Below are 21,600 nucleotides of genomic sequence, written 5' to 3' on the forward strand. Positions count from 1 at the left end.
TATAGGTGGAGAAGGAATAACTTGCAAAATCATTTGTGATAATGATATAGTGATATTATGAAGCTTATCTTTAAAGAAATCTGATTAATTTATCTTAACTGCTCATTTCACTGTGACTTTCATCTTTTTTCTTAATGTTTTGAAGCTTTAGAAATCTTTTGATAACTAGGTGTTCCAGGAAGGAGCATCATTTGTTGTTGTTGGGGGAGGAGAAAAAAATGAAAGGGGAGTGAAATGTTAGCCAGCTGCAATATCAGTGGTCATGTCTCTTGATTTAAAGATTTTGTTAATAGGTTCAGATAAGATTAACAGTATCTACAAATAGCATCTTTGGAAATCTGCAGCAGAACGGAAGAAATCTGTTCCTTTCTGAGAATAGTCAGGTGCTTGCCTGCCTGCCTTTCTGCCTTTCTCTTTCTCTCTTTCTTTCTTTCTTTCTTTCTTTCTTTCTTTCTTTCTTTCTTTCTTTCTTTCTTTCTTTCTTTCTTTCTTTCTTTCTTTCTTTCTTTCTTTCTTGCCTGCCTTCCTTCCTTCCTTCCTTTCTTTCTTTCTTTCTTTCTTTCTTTCTTTCTTTCTTTCTTTCTTTCTTTCTTTCTTTTCTTTCCTTTCTTTCTTTCCTTTCTTTCTTTTCTTTCTTTCTTTCTTTCTTTCTTTCTTTCTTTCTTTCTTTCTTTCTTTCTTTCTTTCTTTTCTTTTCTTTTCTTTTCTTTCCTTTCTTTCTTTCCTTTCTTTCGTGTTTTTCCCCCAAATAAATGCCTGAAGAGACTGCATAAAGGACTGAACTGTCATTTTCAGTAGCCCGTTATTTAATAACACAATATATTGATCATCTTACATCAATTTTTAGCTTATTTTTGCTTACATTTCATAGCACTTCTAAAGATAATCTTAGTGTGATTGATAAAATAGACTTATCAGCCTGCTAAACAAAGTTGTTCAATTTTAAGGTATTGTCTGTTTGTAAACTGACAGAAATTTCCTTCCTCACAGAGGGTCAAAGTGACAAGTGACTGACTTACAGACCTTGAGAATACACATCACAAGTGGGCCTAGAGGTAGAGGTGTGTGCAGCTTTGTGGGTGGAAGGAAGCATGATATTGTAGAACGATGTGGACTCTGTACCTGCTGACTTGCTCTGCTGCCTCTGTGGCAGCTGCTGCAGAGTGTATCCTGATTATCCCACCAGCAGATATTAAATGTGGCTGTGCTTATAGATGTTCTCTGTTACACAGAATAATATATCCTTCTGCAGTGGTCTTAAAACTGTGCCTTTTAGGGCTCAGAGATTAGAAATGGTGACTTGGGTATTTTATGCAATGGGTTGACCTTTACATTTGTTCTTGGAGGAGAAAAGATTTGGCAATCCAACAGTGTGTCTGAGATGTTAACAGGATGTTTATCTATGCAGAAACAAAATCTAGTGATGACAGTCTATCTTCCCTTCTTAGCTACCAGGGGACTGGGTTATCCTTCATGTACAGGCAGGGATGGCTTCACTGCATGTAAGACCAGTGCATTTCAAACAGTGGATGGGCTTCTATGTCCTGATATTGGAAAATATACAAGATACTGTGAAAAACCACTGGTGAGTGTATGTTCATAATAAGATCTTTTGATCTCACTTATATGAACTTATGTTAGTTGATACATGGGAATTATAGAGTGGGGGAAACTATATCAAGCAAATGATCATGATTGTCTCTGTTGGATAGCATTAGAGGATTTTACCCTTTATTATGAATACCTATAAAATTTGAATTTTATATAGTTTATTTTAAATTTGTAATTAAAAAGGAAACATTGAAAATGAAGATGTTAGAGAAGTTAAGAGGAAACTAAAACTGAGCTTGCTGATGTTGTGAAGATAGTCATTATTGTGTGGTTCTTGGAGTCAGATTGCTTTTAGGAGAATACCATCTCAGGCTTGGCTCTGTTTTTGCTGCTCATGTACTTGTGCTTCGCCAACCTTCTAGAGCTTTCCAGTTGACTTGAAAAACGTCATCATCTCAGACAGTTATTCTCACATGTGCTGTAGCTCATGTTGTTCTCCCTTCCTGAGAAACCTCATGTCCTCCTCTGCATTTATTCAAACCCAACATTCCTCACATTTGCTTCCCCTGGTTCCCCAGCCAGTGCCATTTATTTTGTAAGTAATGGAGACACTCACTCATCATGTAGGGTTGCAAACCCAAACAGCTCTGTGCCTTTGTGAGACTTTTGTTCTTTGTGGGATTCATGTTTTACTGACCTCTAAGTTTTAAGCTTCTTTGTTGATAAGAGCTAATTTCTAACCATCCTTTATGTCCTCAGTAGCACAAGAAGTCTGTGTAACAAGTAGGAATTCCACAAGGACATCGTGACGGGGGTTGAAGCTCAGGTGTTGAGCTTCCCTGGGAATCCCTAGAGTCAGTTCACTCATACCAGGAGATTCTTCATCCTGTAAGTGTCGCTGCTTCTGAATCTCTGTTGTCCTTTGAGCCACACTGAGGAGGGATGTAGCCCAAATAAAATAGTAGCATTATTTTTCCAATTCATGGTGGGGGGGTTGGGATGGAATTTTCTGTTGTATATTTTTTTCATAATTAAAAGAACTCTCTCTGTACTTGCTACTTGTTGTCTACTTATGAGTGTTGGCCAGATGGCCAAATGCATGAATAAGTAGCAAACAAATATTATTGAAAAAAACCATACACGGCTGATCATGTTTATTTTAGCAGATTTGTCCTCTCCCTGTCCTTAACACAGTTATTCTCACAAGCATGTTTGAGGTTTTATTTTGGAAACAAGAAAAAGCTGCATTTTGGTTGTTTGAAGTAGTCCATCTTTGGCATAGGCATGCACATCTTTGGTTGCCATTTCAGGCTCTGGGTGTCTCGCTCCCCAAGTGAGATTGACCAGTGAGGTTCCCCACAACATCTGACCTCATTGTGGATAACGAGGATCACTGCCAATGAATAATAATATAAATATTCCCCCAAGAGTGCTAACAGGCTTGTTTTCATTTTATATGAGCAGTCCATAAAATTGATTTATATGGAATATCTGTTTCTTGGAACTTTATCACTCAGAGAATCAGGAACCTACCCATGGGCTCAGCAATGACATAAAGGTCGGTACAGACAGATGTGCAGGCACAACACAGAAGGAAGGCTTTCCATGTTCTCTCAGGGTGAAGTCCACTGAAATAGGCACAGAAGAGTTCGGTGGGGATTTACAGTGGTCTCAAAGAGGGGCATGTTAGTTGCTGCATAAGGTCATCCTAATCCAGTAATGGCTGCATGGGCCAGGAATTGACAGGTAACAAAAGTAACTATGTGGATGGGGGGAAAAAAAGCAGAGGTTCAGAGCTCATATGGTTATAAGAAAACAAGTCCCCTCCAAGTAACTCAAGTAGAAATCAGTTTTACTATGGTAAAAAATGAGGGATTTGTTATGAAAGTGAAGAGCAGTAAACGTTAGGTCACATGGGAATTGATAATTACTGAGGCCTGCGCTTTTTCATTTCTTATTACCTCAGAATTACAAGATTCTTTTGTCTCGTCTTCTCTCTGTATATTTGGTTGAGTTCTTGCTTGTCTCAGAAAATGCATCCCATGTGTCTGTACTGGAAAACGGCCACCCTTCTTCCCAGCTGTACTTGATTCATTTTTAGTTAATATTCTTAAAGGATAGATTATAACTGGTTCCTGGTTGCCCAATGGGTTGGCTTCCTATGGGTCAGGAGTTCTTGTCAAGCCATTCAATCAGCTTAAGTGTGCCCAGGTGGATGTGTACATGCAGAAGACCATGATAAAGACTAAAGGAGGCATTAGGTTAATGGGTTAAAAAAATTATCTTTTTAATTCTTATGTGTTATTTAAATGAGTCAAACATCACATAGGTTTATGAAACGTAAACTTGGCTTAAACCTTCGTCTGTCTTATCTGCCTGCATATTTTGTTTGACCTAAGGATTTCTGAGCAATTCTATGAAAGATCTCATAATAGTCTTGTCCCTAAATTCTTTATATTCACCTTTTTATGTAGCTGAATAGTACTATACAAGGAGTTCTGTACTGCAGCCAGACTTTCAGCAGCCTCACCTATCTGCAAAATTATTGGTAATCAAAGATGACTGCTGGATTGAGGACAATTTCATATTACACTGTAGACTTATATTTCTGTGTAAACTGAACTGTACTGTCTTCATAAACCAGGTAATCCTGTTTACTTTACCAGATGAATTGGGAACAGAGCTAAGAAAGATTGCACTGTATGCACTATAAGTGCATTAGAAAGGAGACACAGGATGCTCTCGAATCAAAGTAAACCACTTTTGGTCTTTCCTCAGGGCAGTCTTGAGGTTTTTTTTTCCCCCTCCAGCACTTACTGTGTCTTGTCTTTGACAAGTAGCAGTGATCATGGTAATGATATGGTTATCACACAACCAGCTTTTCCATTATTGTTATGTGGAGCTTAATAAAAGCTTGTATATCAGTGAAGAAATTAGAGAAGCAGACACTATGAAAGCTGAGGAATTCATTATGAGGATTTAACTTTATGCAAATGTAGGTGCTTAGTAAACGATCTTTGTAAAACTGATACTTTGGTATCTGATTCTGAGCTTCAGGTCAGGAGGGCAGGCACTCAGGAATGAAGGGTAGATGTGAACGAAGGTCAGAGATGAGCTGGAACTGATGACCTTCAGGGAAACTGAGGTTCTTTGCTGCATAGCTGCTCATGCTGGCCCAGGATTCAGAGAAGTTGAAAGAGGAGCACGGTAGGCGGTAAGGTTCCAGCTGCTGCCTCATGACCATGACCGTGACCAGTGCCTTGAGAATATTTGAAGCAAACTGATGCTACACTGTCTTCCAAATTATTCACAAAATGCCCCCAGTGGTCAGCACTGCTGTGGAACATCATGGGGTCAGGAATTCTGAGAATTGCAGTTGTAGCTTAGCTAACAAATACACATAAATGCAGCAAAATCTGAAAATGTGTAAATATTCCTATAAAGAATACAGATAGCTCTGTCATTGTCTTCAATTTAAGCTAGCTGTAAAATTTAAATTAGAACTTTCATTTATTGAAGAATATCTCAGGGTGGGTTAGAAAAGTTACTGTAATTATGTATGTATTCCCCATATAATTATTAACTCCAGAGCTGATTATATTATACTAAAAGTGGCTGGCTCACTGAGCAGAAAGACACACTTTTAATTAAATTCCGACACATAAGGCCACATTGCCTGCCCTTCCACTTATACCCTGCTGTGGGGCCTCTGCTTCCAGCTGCCTTTAATATTGCATAACCTTTGTCTTCTGCAGCTGGGTCACATTTAATAAGTAATTACAGCACATCTGATTAAGGTTACTCCCAGAGGTCCCATTAATCATCTCCAGGAAAGAATGCTGGGGAGGCAGATGTTACCGCGGGTCACTTTCTCCTGTCCTGCTGATGGGAGCCCTCCTCGTGCTCTACACTTGGTCATAACCCCCACTTTAATCATTCCTGGAAGGCAGAACACAGCTGGGCCCTGTGTACCATGTGGATTCGTCCATAACCTGAATTTAGCTCTCTTTAGGGCTGGGGATTTAGCTTAGTGGTGTCACTGCCTGCCTCGCAAGTGCAAGGACCCAAGTTCGATCCCTGGAACCCCCTCCCCCCCCGCCCAAAAATCTCAGGAGTTTCTCAAGTACAAGATGCCTTGTCCATATATCATATTTCCTGAAGTAGCTCATAGCAAAGTCATGGTGGCAGGAGATTCACTGAGATATCATTCAGAGGAGGAACTAGGCAAGAGACTGGGTACCAAGAAGCAGGGCCAGGTGCTGCACTGTGTTCTGACTGACCTGGGAGCTACCCTGCTTCTGCCTGTATGCTAAAAGCAAGAAACCAAAGCCTTGAGATCTGTAGAAAGTGTATTTAATAATCAAGGCTACAAGCAGCAAAGTCTTCTTTTAGCACTTTTGGTGACACCCACCCCCCAAGCTCCTGAGCTGTGGTTTTACTTTCAGGCCAAGACTTTGTAACAAATGGAACTGGTCCGCTGCTTCTTCACGTCCAGGCTATGACCTCCTTTACACAATAGAGTGATACCAGGGTTGTTGGCCTTCTTACATAATACACCAGTGTTTGTTAAAACTTTTGTGCATTCTGAGTGGAACTGATGGCTTGTACTATGTGTTTACCCTACAACTGTTTTTTCCTAAGGAAATCACATGAACTGCTCTGGGTCACTGTTTCAATCTTTCTGAAATAGAAATCTAAGGATCTGGCACAAGAGCCGAATTCTTGAATTGTTGCCTCAGACTGGGACTTCTGGAGCATACACTACATGTGCCACCTGTTTATATATAATTGGAAGAAACAAGCTCAGGCTATAGGTCAGGGGCACCTTTAGCTTTGGTGACTAACATACCTGTTAGGATTCCCCTCCCAAGACAAAGAGATTTGTACATTCTTGTATACTTTTAGGCTCTTACTCTTGAGTCCTTGGGCAATGTTTCTTCCTCATGAAGGATTTTTAAAATGTCATTTCAAAATATGTTCCAGATTCTGAAATCAATTGTTTACTGGTACGTGTCTTATATTACTGTATAATGGGTCACATTTTCAAGTGCTATTGCAAGATGAGGAACACACATGCCTGTTAGTTAAACAGCCTGGAGAGAATGAAACAAATGTCTAAGTCAAAGGAATCTAAACAGTGATGTCCCCCAACTGCCAAATGCCAAAACCAATTGCAAGGCTTAATAATCAGGTTCATGCTGGTTGCTGGCCAAGCCTACATATTTGATGCTCTGAATTCCTGTCCTGGTCCCCTTTCCACTGTACTTTGAGGTTGATTTATTCCTTCCATATAGTGGAGCACTCTGTGGGAGACTCGTAGTCCAGCTACATTCTAAGTGCATTTCTAGGTGACTGGGCAAGGGGAGAATGGCCACGTACTTTACTCTGGAACCCCTTTTCCCTTTCAGTCACCTCCACAAAACTGTCCTGTCCAGTTTGGAAGAGGATAGTAATCCCTGCTGGGCAGGGATTCACATTACCTTCACATTACCTTCTTGTATAAAGTCTATAACAGGGAGAGAAGAAGCTCTAGTAGTGTTGACTCTTGGCACATCCTTAAGTGTTGGCTATTTTTGCCCATTATTCTTCATTAGAGTTCTTTTCATCAGAAGTCCTCCTGTCTCCCTACCTCTTGTCTCTCTGCCTCTTGCCTCAGTACAACAAAGCTATTTTTGTTGCCCAAAGGATCTCTAGATCACAGGTAAAATTGAGAAATGCCTGTGTGTATTGGATAAATCTTAAGCTAATCAGGTAGAAGTGTGGGTTAACATGGAGCACACACATAGAATCAGAGGCAGAAAATCATGAAAATGATAAGCCAGCTCTACACCCTGATGCCTTTACTCTGGGTTCAAGCATTTGATTTAGATAAAGGTGTAATCTTTTCATTGAACATTGGCCATAACCAGAATTCTTTTTCAGATGTTTATTGTCCATGCTAGTGCCTAATCTCCAGTCACCACAGTGGTGGTGACGGGGACTGCCATGTTCAAGGACTATCTAGGAATCTGGCTAAGGATGCTGATTACAGAGCCATAGCCTTCCAAAACCACTTGTCTTTGCAGAGTTTTTGGTACAGGAGCAGGAGGATTCCTACAAGGCATGTCTGCTGACCCACCCCAAAAGTATTGTGTTACCCAATAGGATAGTCCTGTGGCTGCTTTAGATTTTGTCTCACAGGAATAGGAAAAGTTTTAATGGCTAGAGTTTTTGGTACTGTTGCAAATGCACCATCAACCTCCCAGCACCTATGACTCCATACCCACACAGGGTCTGGTAGCCTGTCTGTTGATTTCAAAGGTGGAACTGTCACTGCCTCTGAATTACATATGCTTGATTGTGCATGCAGTAGTTATCTATGTAATAATCTCTAGCTGGGTGTGAGTTGAATGATCTTTGTGGGCCTCAGTTTCCACATCTATCAAATGCAGGGATCTTTTGTGTCTCTAACATCTGTGCTATTCTGTAAGCATGTGCTTATTTGAGATTGAGTAGCATCAGTTGAACTGTAGTATACCATCTCCCCTTCTCAAGTTAATGACTATGATTATCTAAAGGACATTTTTCTCTGAATTAAATGGTTTGTCTTTGAATTTTGTTTCTTAATGTGTCCAGGGCTCTGCTGTTGTCTTTAACTGCTTCAAAGATGAGGATGGTCAGTGCTGTTCATAAGCTCTTGCCAATTTGGCTACTGAAGCTGTCTCCTGATGCACAGAGAAGGAGATCTGCGAAAGACATTAGCATGTGATTAGAGGAGACCGCAGTTCTATCTCCACCTTATCTCCTCAGTGTTACTATTTTATTTTGAATGGTCATATGATATAACTATGATAGCAGAAAGTCAGCTTTATAGTTGAAGGGAAAAGCTGCACCATTAAACAAGTCTAAACCTTTATTTCAAGGACATAGATGTACAGTGATTTTTTTTCAAGATGATTGATTACATGGTTACTTTCACTAGAAAGCAAGTAAAAACACTCCCAACACATTTTTTCTTAGGCAGTCACTTAACATTATTTATTGTAATAAATGAGTTTGACCAGGTATTTTTCTTTTTTATTTAGACAACTTCCCATGGTAAAATGATCTTTGTAAATCAGATTTCCTGATAGAAAAGCTAGGTTGGAATTATTGCCAACTTCGGTGTGTGCTTCTTTTGAATTATTAAGTGAACAAGTGGATGCCTGGGATAGCTAAAGCCTAAGGAGATGCTGGATGGCTTCCAGATACAGTCAGAATCAGGATGTACATTAGTAGGAGGAATGTCAGTAAGACTTGTAATCTTGACAGAAACTGGATGAAGAGTAGACAAGTTCTTGCTGTATGCCCCAGATAGTTCATGAACTGACCCTCTGTTGAAACATTCGGCATGTGTTACTTTATTCTGGAATCATAACAAGCACACATGGACAAACATCCTGGGAAGAACACAGCCACAGTCTTGTGCAGTGCTTTTCATCAAGAAGTAGTATCCATTTCCTCACCTCTTGTGGCTTTCTTTGGCAAACAGAATGTGACAGAAGTGATGTTGTACAACTCCAGACCTCAAGCCACAGAGGCTTTGTGGTCCTGTCTTCCATTCTTAGAATGTCCTTTCCTTGAATAAAGAAACCAGGGTTAGATTTCTGAGTCATGAGAAGCTCATGGAGGGGAGGCTCAGTTCACAACCAGCACTGATGACCTGACAATGTGCATGACTCTGCCTTACACCTGTCATCCCCAGGCCAGCTGCCAGATGGCTACAGCCACGTGAATGAGACCAAGCAAGAACTGGCAAGTTGTCCCTAGCTCAAAAAGGATGAGAAAGTAATCCCCAATACGTATTCCTGCATCAAAGACAAAGGAACTGTGGATCTGAAAGGTTAAGCAACTTGGCTGAAGGTTGATAATTTGAACTTCGTCTTTCTGACTTCACATTTCTCTTTGCCTGTCCATGTCAAAACTACTACTGCAATTCAGAGTAAAACTTCTGATTTGCTTTCCCAAAACACTTTTAAAGAATGTATCACTTGTGCTTTGAGGTTTGTGTTTAGAAAGTTCTTCAGTTGCTTATATCACATGGGTCATGGCTCATCTGAAATATGGGCTTTTCCTGAAAGGAAATATAAAGGCTTTCTAACTCAATCTACTTGAGGGAGGAAAAGGTTTATTAGGAAGTCAGTCTGCTGCAAAAGATGGTGTTCTGAAGCTTGTGGAGTCATGGGTGAGGGATAAAACCCTTCTTGAAAAGCTAAGCCACCAATTACACACAGTCCAGTACACTGGAAAAGGCCAGAGACAGTAATTTTTTTAGATTTTGTAGGCCATATGGTCTCTGTAATAACTATTCAACTCTGTTGTAGCTCATCAGCCATAGGAAATATATAAACAAGTGATTGTGGCTGTGTTCCAATATATTTTATTTATAAAAACAAGTAGTAGGCTGGACTTGGTCTGTAGGTCACAATTTTCTGCTCTGAATTGGAGGAAGAAATGCTGTGCTCCAGAGCCTGAAGCTGTATTGCTGGTCTGGGCAACCAGAGAACAGGAGGGATTACACAGCTTCCAGGTGCTACTGGAATAATCACAGCCAACCGAAGCAGACTGAAAGACATTTAATGATTCATAGAAGGGCCCTTTCCAGGCTCCATTCTGTGGACTCAGGAAAGCCAGACAGCAGGCAAATGGGCAAGGAAGACAGCTGTCTGACATATCAAGCTTTGTCGGTTGTTCTGGGGTACATTTCTCTGAGTCTCTGCTTGCTTATCTGTGCAAAGGAGAGGATAATGAGGAGCAGACTTGGCAAAATGGGTGGGCTGTTTATGCCATGCTGGTGTTCTCTTCAACCCTTGTGCAGGGAGAGAAATCAGATTCAGACTATCATCACCTTATGAGGAGACCAGCTGTAGGTGATTAAAGCACATTGCCAACAAGTTTGGCTGGGGGCAAGCTAATTGCCTATTGAGGCACTGGATCACTGCAGTGCCTTTGACTGGGGGGATTCCTTGCCCATCATCTTGAAGCCTATCTCAGCATCTCACTTATGACAGGCACTCTGTGGGTTACAGAAGGAAGCAGGGGCTCACTGGAGTATGATGTCTGCCTTTCCCTGTGGCTTAATTGGCTGATTGACAGAGGTGACCGTCTTCGGCCCAGAAATACCAGGTGTTTATTTTTAAAATCAGTCTCAATCATTGGGATCAAATATTACATCCTCTTAATTCAGCTTGCTTTTTGGAACTCTTGTGTCCCTCAGTGGTGTGTGTGTGTGTGGGGGGGGATGGACATTAGTATTTGCTCCTTCAAGCAGGAATTTGATTTATTTAGCAGGAACTCTTTTGGAAATTGAAGAATAACAAAAACAAGAATGGCTTAGCTAAAATCTGCATACTACATGATGGATTAGTTTCACCATGTTCATTTCTAGGATACTTCCATATTTGAGTATAATATTACCAATCTGAAGTGTGGATCATTTTTAAGTGGCATGTGTCTAAGTGAAATGAAGAGGTTATAGTAAAAAGTGTATTCCTTTCATTATCTTCTTTTAAGGGCTTTCTGCAAGTGGTTTGTTAGTCCTTGATTTCAGTGACTGGAACAGCAGTTGACACCCCTACAAAAGGTTTGCCAGGTGGTTTCGTGGGCTTTCCTTCGTACATTATTGTTCCTTGTCACACCTAAAAGAACCCTGGCAAGTTAGCAAAGTCCTGCATTCTGTGCCTACTCTATACCTCCTTTATAGATTGAAAGAGCAATCCTTCCTCCAAAGTCTTTCTTTAGATGCAATTCATTATTTTTGAATAATGGAAACCAGAGCAACCTGAAGATACCTGTGTAATTTTGTTATCCTCCTATCAGTGTGAATGTCCCCTCTTGCTGACTTAACAAGGACACCTTGCTTCTAAAATAATACTGTGGGTTGATGGGGCTTCTTGCCCAGGTGGGCCACTAAGGGGCATTATGATCTTAAACCTCTGTGTCATTCAAAAAATAGAACACTGTCTTGGGTGAATGCTGAGTTCCTTCTGGCACTGTGAATGTTTGATCCAGCAGATAGTTGGCATTACCTGGTGGTGTAGTGGCTGCAAAAGCATTTTCAGTTCATTAAAACGCTTAATGTCAATTCTTAGTGTCAGTTCTTCCATACTCACTGAAGGAAGGATAAAAGCACAATGTGTTAAAATTCTTCAAAATCCTGGCTGAGATGCCAAGTGTTTGTGGTGGTGTCGTTCATCCTACAGATGCAGAATAGCCTAAGAATTCTTCTGCTACAAAAGCAGTAGTAGCTCCAGCAGGACAAGCCCCCTAGTGCCCCCAGTATCCCACTTTTGTTGGCATGGTTCTGGGAAGCCTTCACGTATTTGTTGCCATTCACAGCCACAGACATCTCTGCAGGTCTCACAGCATTGGTTTTCTCCTGTTAGGCCATTACATGAAGAGTGTGGTGAAGATATTATAGTCAGCACTCAAAGACCAAAATTGTCTTCAGCCAGTGCAAGCATTTTTCATGTGTTGAAAGCTTTAGCAGGTATGTGACTCATGTTCCATTGACACTTTTAATGAGCTGTGTGATGTTTGTCACTGTGTTAGTTACTTTTCTGTCATTGCTGAGACAAAATACACAATATGCAAAGTTGAAGGGGAAAAGTTTTATTTGGCTTACAGTTTGTAGAGGTTTCAGTCCATAACTGGCTGGCTCCAAGCTGGCAGAGGGGCAACAGTTCATGGCAGCAGCAAAAGCAACCGGAGACTTTAACAGCATCTTTCTGCCCCATTTTATTCAGACTACTAGGATTAGGGTGGTGCCAAACCAATCATTCACATGTAGTGATTTAGTAATCACATGCACTTAATCCCAACATCACACAGTATAGATTCAGCCACCTCTGAATCTGCCCCACCTCACTCACATGAGGCTTTGTGGGGACAGACAGCTAAACTCAAGGCTTAACAGTCACCCTTTGTTTTTGTGGTACTGTAAGTTGCTGTGCTTTTGTGGCTGTGTATGCTATAATAGGATTGGCGTCCTCTCCATTAGCCAGTTTTCTCACTAGATTGACATTTTGAAAACCATGGGCCTTATGTTATACCCTTCACAATAGCTCACTTTCCTAATTTTAATTTCTGCAAGAGGCTCTGCCATTCTCTCCTGTGTAAATTCTAACTTCAGAAATGACTGCTCTGTTGTACATATGCTATGCCAGCCGCCATCACCATTTCCTGTCTGAGTTTCATCTTGTTTTCCTCTAGAGCATTCCATCTTTTCTGTCACTCTTGTTACTACTTGCCTGCACTGCAGCATGATTTTCTTTCTCCATCTGTCCATCCATCATTCCTTCCTTCCTTCCTCCTTTTCTTTTTCTTCCTTCTTTCGAAAGGGTCTCACTTTGTAGTTCAGGCTGACCTTGAACTGACTCTACAGCCCAGCACTCTGACCTTGCACTTGCAGCAGTCCTACCTAAACCTACCATGTACTGGGATTATACGTATACACCAGCAAGCCTAGCTATAGCATTTTTTTTAAGCCTACTTTTTCATCCTTTTCAGCTTTCCTGTTCTATTTTTGTGGTTTTCTCATTCCAGGTAAATACAAGCAAGTTGAAACATTGAAGATTGATTTCTTCATATATTCATAGCTTGGTTTGACAAATGATTAATTAGCTATGGTCAAGTTGATCTTCTCAACCATCATTCTTCATTGTTGATTCTATGCCTTCATTCATGAGACCATTTCATCTGGACTCACTCCAATTTTTTGCCTCTATCTAACCACTCAGATTTTACTCTCTGCAGCCAGCCCTCTTCTTTGAATCTTCTCATTTGTCATATGATATGTCATATGTTGCCTGGTCTTGTTAGCTAGATTGTAATCCAGTAGCTATTATGACAACTATGGAGCAACATCAAATACGATCACAGTAGTTAGTGCCCATCTGCCACAGACCCCAGAAGCTGCTGGGGTTGTGTTTTGTGGCTGTTTCCCCTCACAGAGGTTGCAACCCATTCCTCTTCTTCCAGAATGCCATTCCTAACTTGCTTGGCAGGAGGGAAGCTTTAAAGTTGGATTACATTGGTCTTGGTTACCAGGAACAGAGCCATAGATTTTCTTCTAGTCAAAGGCCCCCAAATTGTCTCTCTGTTATCTTGGCATTGAGTCTGACACTCCGAGGCCCTTGCTTTGTTTAGAGCTTTGAATACACACTTGGCAAAAGGAGCAGCCCAATTGGACTGGAAATTATCTGTAATCTTTTAGTAATCATAGGCATCCATGTTGGAAATAAATGTAGAATTGAGGTCTAAATAGAGCCATCCCTTCTCCTTCCAGGTATGGTAGGATGAAGAGATAGAAAGGAAGACAAGTAGTACACAGGAGAAAGAAAGGGCATAGATAAACACAAACCTAGCAAGAGTCTGGTCAGGCAACTTTATGTGCACAGTCTTTGCTCTTTTGTGTCTTACCTGTGAATAGAGATGATTAACTGCTGGTTGTTAGCACATATCACACCAACTACCGATTTTGTTAGAGGTGAAAGGGCACTGACAAGTTAATTCCTTCTGTTCCTTCAACATGAGCTGATAAAAAAAATTTATTGGTCCTTCCTTGGTTTAACCAAATGTTCTCCAACAGAGCTCCATACGAGGAAGTACTGTCATGTGTCCTCCTATAAATTACCTCCCTTTACAGGTGACTGACACTCTCCTGTGGACTTCACTGACCTCTTTGACCTAGACATGTCACCAGGGACTGGTGAGTAAAAGAACATGGCTCCAAATGAGGAAAAGAATGTTTACCATCAGAAAATGCCTCAGTGTTGGAGAAATAAATCTCCCAAGGGTATACACTCACAAGGAGCATTGATACCATCCTACTTACTAGAGACCTCTAAAGACAAAGATGTTTATTGCAATGTGGAACTTGCAAGGGTGATCTGTGCCCATCCTCTTGAAGTAAGCATGGTAGTTTGCCTGAATCCCCACTGGTCATTTTTAATTAAATTGCTAAAGTTTTGAGATATTGCCATACACGGATACTCTTCCCAAGGTTTCAGCTGGTAGGCATTGCTCACCCAAATCCTGAGGGAATTGAGGGAAAGAAAAGAATCGCTTTGTTAGGTAGCGTGTCAAAGTGGGTAGATAACACCACAAAATTAACATTTTAGTGTCACGATATTAAAATAGTATGAAATAACTCCTGTTGCTAAGCTTCAGGAATCACCATCACCTTATTTCCTATTGGTAGTATATAAGCTAGGAGCTGTACCAGATGTGTGATTTCTTATCAGAGATGGAAATTCCTGAGATTTCTATTTGCTGTGTCTTTCATATACACTATCTCAGAGGTCACAAGTAATTAGCTATTACTAAGTTCCTTTGATTCTATCATGGAAATTCTTCTCCCTCCTTCTCTCACCCCCTTCCTCTAGCCAGAGCCCTGTGGTCCCACTGGAAACTCCACATACGTCTCACAATATTTGACTACAGTTAGTTTCACCTACCTCCTTCTCTTAGTTTTACCCCCAGATTAACCTTTATAACACAGATCTTGTTAGGTCACACCATTCTAATTAACTCCACACTCTTTATCCTGGCGAGGGATGCCTCCTTTGGCTTGTCCCCCCTTCCTTTTGACATTCAAAATGCACAGTTCGCAGTCACAAACACACCGTCACTCCAAGACTGTGTTCCTGATCCTTCCAAACAAATTGAATATGTGCTAGCTTCATGTCCAAACTGTTATCCTACAGGCTCAGATCACAGACCACCAGCTTCAGGAGTATGATCCTTTTTCTCCTCCCTAATCTTCAGCCTCATCTTCCCTTTGACTATCAGCATTTCTGACCTTGTTTTGTGATTGTTTGTGATTATATATTAGTTCTGTGGCCAGAGACTTTGTATTAATGCTTTATGGCTACCCAGGATAAGTACCCAGTTAACACTTGTTGAATGAAAAAAATGAATGGATGTTATTCATGGTTTAGTTAATAAAATGCTTTCACTATACATTAAAAGCCCTTTATATGTCTTACAGATGCACATATCTGTACATTATATTTAGGAATGTCCATGAATGTAAATTGGGCTACATGGAGTTCCAGATAACTCAAAGTAGCATAATCTCCCCTTGCATGTCAGTATAGAGCAAAGCCTTTTAAAACATTGTCTTTCTTTGAAGAACAGGAAAAGAATAAGCTCTAGAGATTGAATAAGACAAAATTGCTGTGGATAGCTCAAAGTTCTGTTAATTTAGATTGTAACTACAAAACAAAAATTTATTATGCATGTAAAACCTGGGAAGTTAACAGATTTGATTGTGTGACTTTTGGTACACATAAGATTAGCAAGTTTAAAATGCAAAGAACAGATTTGGAAGATACTTAACAGAATGTATAATGGAATAAAGGATTAGCAGTCCTCAAACGTTGCATTTCTGTAAATCAGTGAGGGAAAAAAACAATACAAAAGTGGTTCAAGGCTTTTGGTTCAGTTATATACTACTATTGAAGAAACTACCTAAAATGTAAGTGGCTCAAATATTATTCTCATGATTCTGCAGTCTGGAGTTGGGCTCAGCTGGGTGGTGGTTCTTCATTTTGTGTCTGCTGAGGCTTAATGACCAAAATGGCTTTTTCACTGCCATGTCTGGTGCTGTAGCTGGAGTCACTGGAACAACCAGACATCTCCTCCTCCATATAGTCTTTGCTGAGAGAAGCTGCACCTGAGCTTTCTAAAGGGAATAGCCCACTCTCCACATGTTTATAAATTGTCTGCTTCAGTAATGATTGTGCATTCCCTGCGGGCTAAAACAAGTCATATGGCCAAGCTCAGAGTCAGTGTAGGACAGTGGTGGTGAGCCTGTGGCACAAATGTTACTTGCTTTTAAGACAAAAGATATTAATGTGTGAGTTTTTTCTAAACTAAAACCCCAGTATGAAGGTTTAATTGCAGTATTGGCACTTTGTGATAAAGAAGTGGGTTTTGGGTTGCAATTTGGGCACCCATCACTGGTGTGGGAGACGAGAATATGACAACAAATTGGAGGTATGATTCACTGGAAACTTTCTACTACAGATATGAGCAGGGAATTTGCTGAAGAAATATGAATGACTAATAAAACACGAAAAATGCAAAGTTACAATGGTCAAAATAATACAAATAAAAGTAAAAGAATATTTTCATTGGGAATTGATAAACATTCAGTATCTATTTAACATCTAGTATTGGCAGTCTTATGAGAGAATCTCATACATTTTGGTGGAACTGTAAATAAATGTAACCCTTTTAAAGGGATGTTTGGCAGAACATATCAGAATATGAAATGTGCATGACCCAGAAAATTCTATTTTGGCAAAGAAAAATATTCCTGTACAGTCTCTGAATGTATTATGTTAGGATATTTATACATAATTATTTGTAACGATAGTACACTAGAATATAAAAGTCTGTCATTGAGGATAAAATATGATAAAGCTATCTTATTGAATATGACACACTAAGATAAGTTAAATATGTACTGACTTAGAATGATATCTCAGGTATTTAGCATAATGATATGCATGCTACAATTTCAGGAAAACAAACATTTTGTGTAGATCTACACCAATACAGAGGAAAATATAATTGGGATGAGAGTGCATCTTCACTTTTTACCTGGAGTTCAGAGTTAGCCGAGTGCCTTGCCTTCCTTTAAGTGTGTTCTGTGGTGCTGGAGGTTGAACCGAGGGTTTTATGTGTTAGGCAAGCTGTGTACCACTGAGCTGCACTTTATAAAATGTATTTCTGAATGCTGTAATTAATATCTTTTACAATGAGTATGTCTTTGTTTTCATGATGGAGGAAAAGCTGGAAGGTCCTTTAAAATGGTGTGTGTTTGTGCACATATCAGGTTATATAAATAGAAAGTATGGTACAGCCCGAGGCTGTCTAGGAGAGAAAGCCTTTCAATTGCCTGAGGACCTGCTGCCCCTGGAGCCTCTTTTCCTCCCTGTGCCCTTATTACCTCCTTCCAGCTTATTCTCTTTTCTGGAAAAGCAAATCTCTGTGCACCAGTACTAATTTATATAGTAAAAGGCATTTTCCAATGATTTAATTTTAAACTTTTAAAATTTCATATTAAAACTATAAAGGCTTCATAAACATTTTTTTAGAAAATTATGACTCATCAATATACCTATGTTTGGTTAAATGATCAATTCATTATAAACAGCTCATTGCATTCTCTAACATGAAAATGAGTCTAACAAATCAAACGTCGTTTCTTCCTTGAAGCTGTAAGAGAAAAATAGGCCCTTTAATGTCCAAACTAACTTGTGTGATAAATCAAAATTAGCATTTGTTTTATGCATTTACTTCTGCTATCCAAACAAATTACTGCCATCAATATTCCTTCCTCTTTCCCTCTTCTTTCCTCCTTAGTAAGGAATAGAATGGCATCATTAATTTTTCATTTTGTGCTGTGACTCTTTTTAAGCTACACCAATGGGAAAGAATTGGAAGATAAAAGGGAAAAAAATGAAAAAGGAGAAAGAAGACCTGTCACAGATAGCAGATGCAACTTTATTTTTTCTTTGGTGGTACTGGAGATGGAACTCGGGGCTTTCACACTCAGCTAATCTCTAGCCCTTTTTTATTTTTTGTTTTGAGATAGCATCTTGCTAAGTTGCCCGGGCTGGGCTTGAACTTGTAATTCTCCTGATACAACTTATTGAAATAACAGAGTTCATTTTATGCTTGGAAATAAGTTGCTTGTATATCTTGTAGATTATCTTTGTTCTGCTAGGTGTTTTATACATTCTAATTTTTGTGAATTATACAATGAAAACAAAAGCTAAAGCACTCAATAATTTGTTTTCTAAGTCTATTTTAACAGACTGCAAAAAACAAACTAAAACTGCTTCCTTAATATCTGTGTTTCCACTTTGACGTTTTTCATGAAAAATGTGGTTGTTCATATAAATACATGGTGAGCTTCCCAAGGCTGTGTGTGTCCCTGGCACTGTTTTCAGATTCTTACATATTGGTTTTATTGATATAATCCTTGTAATTTGCAAAAGATACCAAATACTAAGTCTTCATCTTATCCACCATCAGAGTTTCCTAAGATAAGCTGCTGTGAAAATTGTATGTATATCATCAAACCATTCCTTTTTACATCCTGAAATATTGGCCATAGAAAAACTTACTGCAAGTCCTTTTTCAGGGTGGGGATAAAGGAAAAATAATACTATGCTTTTCATTTAAAAATTTTCTCTAATGTTTAATGAGTGTTTACATAGGCCGGACGCAAATTCTTCAGTGGGGCTTCTCCCAGTGTCATGTGCAGCTCATCTGCATCAGGCTCCTTTGGAGGTAATGTGTGTATAATTCTAAATCCCATCTATCAAGAACAGTGTCCTGGGGCCTGGGATTTAGCTCAGTGGTGCCACCACCTGCCTCTCAAGTGCAAGGTCCTGAGTTCGATCCCCAGTACCAAAAAAAAAAAAAAAAAAAAAAAAAAAAAAAAAAAAAAAGAACAAGGTCCTGGATTCCGCCCGCTTCCCAGATAACTTTAGTATCCAATGAAGTAAGAAACCACTGGGATTCAACTGGAACAACTGGGACTTTCTGAGAAAAGAAGCCAAAATCCTGAGGTGAATCCTAGTTATGTTTGTTGGCTGGTTCCTTTAAAAATTGTAAAGAATTTTTAAAAAGAGGAAAGAGGCCACTTCTGGGTGGCCTGATTTTGGTGGGATCTTGGAAGAATGAGTCTTTCTCCCTTGTGGGGTTTGAGAGTTCACCAGTAATGAGGGAACCGATGTGGCCATGAGAAGAGGGACATGCCAAGGGAGAGCTTCAAGCTCAGGCTCACGAGGTGCTGCCACTGTGGACCCTGGGCATGGGTAGGAGTGTAAGCCAGGATTACTGCTGGGGGAGGGGAAGGATGTGTAAAAGTGAGGCCTTAGCATCCCCAGGCAACCTTGAGTCATGAGCTTTCTTGAATTCTTGGCCTGACGCATTTAATGCTACCAGTTGCCAGCAGTGTTATGTAAGTTCTTCATAGCAGTGCTGGCCTCTCTTAGTACATTCCATTTCTCAGATGAGTATGAAGCAATACAACATTAAGAATAACTTCCTCATTGGCCCAATTAAAACAGTAGTATCATTTCTTAGTCTTTACAGGTATTATTTAAAAATGTCCATCCGTATCATTTTTAAATATCTGCCATATTCAGTTGATGTCTCATCTGAGGTATTAGGTTTGCGTTGAGAAACATAATTCTGCCTTTGTGTCAGAAATAATTTTCTTTCACGGATGATGCATTCAGAGAAATTCTAGACCCTTGTGTCTGGAAAGGTTGTTAGAACTCATACTGTCCAAAAACCCCTTAAATTCTTCAAGGCTTTCCATATCAGCACATACAACAGTATTCAGTTTCTTCCTGAAAATCTCCAGCAGTAAGTACTCAGATTGCATCAAGGTAGTGCAGTTTAAGAACAGCTCTAATTGTAGGAAAATTTTCTTTAATTAAGCAGAACTATCTCCTACATCTTGAATGTCCAGTTGTGACCTTGGTGAGCAGCAGGAAGAAGTTTAATCTGTCCTGTCCATATCCTTTCACATATTTGAACACCATGTATCGTTCTATGTCTTCCTGTTTTGACCTTTTTTCCTTTCACTCTTCTCCACTATTCCTGTGTCATGGGCTGCTTGCTCTCACCAGTCTCATTGGACAGCTCCACTTATCAGTAACCCTTCAGTATGGATACTGGGGACTGAATCTTATCTCTAAGAGGATCCGTACCAAGGGTTTAGCAAAAACTATTACAGTAGTGCCTAAGATTCACAAACTTAATTCTTTTCATGATTCTAATCACAAACCAAGATGGAGGAGAACCAAATCAAACTCACTGGGTAGGTTCAATGTTAACCTTATAGGGAAATTTGATTTGGTTCTCACCCAATTTGGTTTACAGTGGAAAGGACTAAGTTCTGAACAGTTATCTTTCTTTTCTGGAAAGAAAAGTGTTTACTGAAATAGCAATGAGAGTGATTATCTCCTTTGAGAAGGTAGATATTTGTAAGTGCTTGCCCTTAATAAATTCATTTTGATCCTAAACAACCTATATCTTTGTCTCATTTTAAAGTTCCACTTAAATTACTTAACGAATTTTTGTCATAAAACTCGCTGGTATGCGGTTATAAATATCAACTGCTCTATTTGTCCTTATTTTTTGCTATCATCAGAATATTTGTCATGACCTTCCCCTGACATTTAAAGAACACAGAATAGAGCTGAAAAAGCAAATTATATCAAGAAAAGTACATCTAAATTCTTCAAGTTTGATAGACATCCTACTAGACATCAGTGGGGGAAAATGTTGAATATTTTGCAAGTTACCTATACACATAATGTCGTTACAGTATCCCTAGAAGATTGGTCAGATATTTTTCTTGTTTGATTAGTGAGGGATAATCTCAAAGTTCCCATGTGAGAAAGAATGAAATATACACTGCCTGTCTTGCAAGCACAAGGTCCTGAGTTCAAGCCCCAGTACCCCCGCAAAATGAAATAAAGATTCAGTTGGGATTCTCTGGACTCCAAATCAGCTCTGCCTCTAGAGAAGAGATAATTAGACCTAGACTTAGTTCTTTTCCTAGCAGCCCTACTATATTATAAAGCACCAGCTGAACAAACACTCTGTGTCTCCTAACATTTTTATTAGGGCTGTTTAAGAACAAGTTAGAAAACAATTTCATTTTGTAAAGACCAAATATTAAGTATTTCAAGCTTTTTTGGCTCTATAGCCTCTATTGTAATGGCATAACTGCTGTTGTGTCAAACCCAGTTAATATGTAACTATATTCCAAATGAATGTGTTCCAAATAAATGATACTTCGAAAAACAGATGGAAGGGTACCTGTTTTAGAACATGAATTATTTTTTTAAACCTGGTAACAGAAAGATTGGGTTTATTTGTGGAAGAAGTTGTGTTAAGAAAATCAGTAGAATGGTTCTGCCGCCTGCCTCACAAGTACGAGTGAGTTTGATCCCTGGTACCCAAAAAAAAAAAAAAAAAAAAAAAAAAAAAAAA

General features: G+C 39.5%; 1 protein-coding gene across 3 annotated transcripts in view; it reads left to right on the plus strand.

Moving 5' to 3' along the window:
• Ccbe1 (collagen and calcium binding EGF domains 1) overlaps nucleotides 1-21,600 on the plus strand; it is a 257,178-nt gene that overhangs the window by 118,324 nt on the left and 117,254 nt on the right. Inside the window, exon 1 of one of the 3 annotated variants that reach the window (XM_033757364.1) lies at nucleotides 14,260-14,278. The exons of the other annotated variants lie outside the window; for them this stretch is intronic. The gene's annotated coding sequence lies outside the window, so the exon portion shown is untranslated. Of the gene's footprint in view, nucleotides 1-14,259; nucleotides 14,279-21,600 lie in introns of those variants that run through there. 3 annotated transcript variants of the gene reach the window in all.

This window comes from Fukomys damarensis, unplaced genomic scaffold (assembly GCF_012274545.1).
Source record: "Fukomys damarensis isolate Sample0158 unplaced genomic scaffold, DMR_v1.0_HiC HiC_scaffold_30, whole genome shotgun sequence".
Lineage (NCBI taxonomy): Eukaryota > Metazoa > Chordata > Mammalia > Rodentia > Bathyergidae > Fukomys > Fukomys damarensis.